Source organism: Alligator sinensis, unplaced genomic scaffold, assembly GCF_000455745.1.
Source record: "Alligator sinensis unplaced genomic scaffold, ASM45574v1 scaffold282_2, whole genome shotgun sequence".
Taxonomy (NCBI): Eukaryota; Metazoa; Chordata; order Crocodylia; family Alligatoridae; genus Alligator; species Alligator sinensis.
The window spans coordinates 3105670-3109072 of NW_005841879.1; the positions used below are offsets into that span (position 1 = coordinate 3105670).

At 42.1% G+C, this 3403-nt stretch overlaps 1 non-coding gene across 1 annotated transcript; it reads right to left on the reverse strand.

Annotated features, from left to right (window-relative positions):
• Positions 1-2818: 2818 nt before the first annotated feature.
• TRNAW-CCA lies at positions 2819-2890 on the reverse strand. Its single transcript has one exon. It is a non-coding gene; the product is annotated as a tRNA-Trp (tRNA).
• Between the last annotated feature and the right edge of the window lie 513 nt (positions 2891-3403).

Sequence of the window (3403 nt, forward strand, 5' to 3'; positions counted from 1 at the left end):
CATATGCATTAAGGCAGACAAGGTTCTTTGGGTGAATTTGATATCTTTTATTAGACCAACTTAAACTTAAATTGATCTAATAAAGATATCAGATTCACCCAAAGAACCTTGTCTGCCTATGTCCTTAGATCAACACGGCTACAACCTACACCCTCATATGCACAAGTGTTATGTCATCTTTAACCACCACAGACAGGCAGGGTTTGATTTTACCTCCCAGCTGAAGGACAGCCCTTACAATATGAGCAGGGATTGTTTGAATCAAATCAGTTTCTAGAATTATCTGGTACTCAACATTGTGTGCTGAAATACAGTGAGTTCAGCATGGTTTAGATCCAAATAGCCAGACTGGTTTTGGCTAAACTTACACGCATTTATAAAAGCCAGTTAGAAACACATAGCTGTTGATACATATTGTAGCCGTTACAACTATAGTATCTGATCCAGAAAGTTCTGTGATCCAGGGAGGTTTCATTTGATGGTACAAATGGAAAAATACAGTATTAGAAACTTCCAGCCATGAGATCTTGGGGAACGCCAACCTGATGCACTCTTAATGTAGCAGACCATGATGGGAGTCTGTGTATTCAAAAAACAGTATTGTTAATTAGCTGGCAAAAATTCTACTGCTTGCAGAGGAAGCATGAATGCTAGCTATCCTGACACAAGGCATGCTTGCATACAGACTGCTGGCTTTTAAATTCTCTGTGTTGGCTCTTTAGTTCTTCATTTTTCAATATCCACAGCACTTAGTCTCCAAAGCAACTGGAACATTTTCACATTTGAACTCAATTAGGCTGTGCTACAAGAGCTTCCTCCATGAGCTGTGTTGATTAGGGCTGCTGAATTGATGGTCTTGAAAAACAATGTCTTCTGTGCATTCAAAGAACAGGTATGGCATGGGCAGCATAAATTCCCCACAGGGCCTTGCCCATGAGCTACAACTAATTTTTGCAGTAGAAACATTAGGACATTTTAGTTTCCCACCAATGGTAATTTCTGAGGGGACCACCCCCTTCCCAAATCTAGCACAGTGTACAGGGGGCTGCTTTCTAGCTCCACTGTTTTCTCCTGTAGAACAACAACCCTCTTCCTATAGAGGCTTCCAGGGAAGTGACAGTGTTCTGACATTTTCATCTCCCCAGACAATTGCACCTGATATCTGCTGTGTTGAGCTTTGCCATTTAGTCTACACAGGATCAGTTCCAGTCTTCATTGATGAGTCACTGTAATACAAGAAAGAGTGAACTTGCTCTGGATCCCATTCAATAACAGGCTGAGAGTGTATCTAATAGAAGAAAATGCTGCCACAGCTATAAATCGCACACCATTAGTTATGACATCCCACTCTTCCCTGGAACCTACACAGAAAATCCTCAAACAATTGCAACCCATGCTAGAAGACGACCCAATTCTTAAAGAGATCTTTCCAGAATCACCCATCTTAGCCTTTAAACAAGAACTGAACCTTGCCAACCTCATCACCAGAAGCAAACTCCGATTACCTGTGGGTGCCCACTTCTCACAAGACAATCACCCCCTCTCTGATCTCTCAGTTATAATCCTCAAAGGGAACTTATAAAACATCTTTCATAGACGGGCCTACGAACTTCACTTCATCAACCTACTCGATACTAAAAATCATGCACTTAATATAAACATTGGATTTATGACACATTACAACCTGCCTGATATCTGATTCACCAGGTACCTGCCTGACCTTACCATTTACACTTTTCTTCCCCCTGACCTTTGTCTCCTCCTCTCCTTTTCTATTGTTTGTTTTCCTGATTTCCAGCTATTTACTTTTTCAGACTGCCTCTTCTACCTTTGAGAACTCAACTACAATAGCGTCTCCCTTACTTAGCTTTGGCATTATTTCCCCCTTGTTTCCTCCCTTCCCTACCCTTTGTTTTCCTAATTTTCACCTATTTACATTCTCATTGATCTCCTGTCACAATTTTAGCTTCTTTCATTCCTTGGAGATCTCAGAACAGTACAGTCTCCCTATGTCTGAAGATGAGTGATTGCACCCGAAAGCTTGCAAATAACGTTTTTTCCAGCTACTCAGCTGGTCTAATAAAAGATATCACATCTACCCAAAGAAGCTTGCCTGCCTATGTCCATAGACCAACACGGCTACAACCAAAAACCCTACAGCTATAAAGACACATTCAGATCTGTAAATCAATCCAATGAAAATTGCAGCAAGCAATTATGATAAGATTGTCAACAAGAGAAATAGATTTACTTTTTAATCTTTTAAAGTTAAGGCAAAGTGTCTGTGAAGATCCTACAATGCACCTATGATGAAAAACACATTTTTTAAATTTTGCTTTGAGTTGTGTCTCCCCCTGTCTTCAGCTTCTGGAGACAACTGGACTGTTAAAGATGCAGGAGCTCAAAACAGCCTGACAAATAGAAAACTTTCATGAGGCAAAAAACTTCTGAGAGAGATGATTTGTGAGTCTGTGACTTTCTCTGTGCTAGAGTTGAAACTGTGTAAACAAGTACATGTTCAAATGTTGTTCTTTCCCATCGGGTGATAACCCACCATTCCTGGCTAGCATAGACTAAAGCAATTCATGTTCCTAGCTCTGTCTTTTATGCTTTTATCTTACATGCACTTAGGGTTGGATATTATGGGCTTTATGTTGTACCAGACCTGCACAGGATGTGTCATAGAGTTACATAGTTGTTAGGCATCAGAAGGGACCTGAGCAGATCATCGAGTCCAACCCCCTGCCCTGGGCAGGAAAGAGCACTGGAGTCATATGACCCCAGTCAGGTGCTTGTCCAGTCTCCAAAAGGATGGTGTTGACCCCAGTGTGATTTGAACACACAACCTTCTGAGCTGGAGTCAGACACGCTACCATTGCACCATGGGGCCACAGTTGGCATATCTTCATGTCGGAATGGCAGCATTTTGCATCCAATTTTTGCATACTCTTTGCATAGCTGGAAATGACTGTGTAAGGCTAACTGCAGACAGTCATAGATTCATAGATGTTAGGGTCGGAAAGGACCTCAATAGATCATCGAGTCCTGTCTAACCTCCTCTTGAAGACCCCCAGGGTAGGGGAGAGCACCACCTCCCTTGGGAGCCTATTCCAGATTTTGGCCACTCTAACTTTGAAGAAGTTCTTCCTAATGTCCAGTCTAAATCTGCTCTCTGCTAGCTTATAGCCATTAAGCCCAAAAAGCCCAAGGCTGAATCGATTCAGTCTATGCAGGTTAGTTTAAGCTACAAAGATTAAACTGAGAAACAAATGGACATACATTTACCTTTGTTCAGGAAATGCAGCCACATGCCTGCAGTGGCTCAGGCCAGAAACTGGGAGGTGCTAGAGCATGGCTCTCTGGCACTTCCTCTTCCTGTTGCCCCCAAGGTCTCTGGGATTTG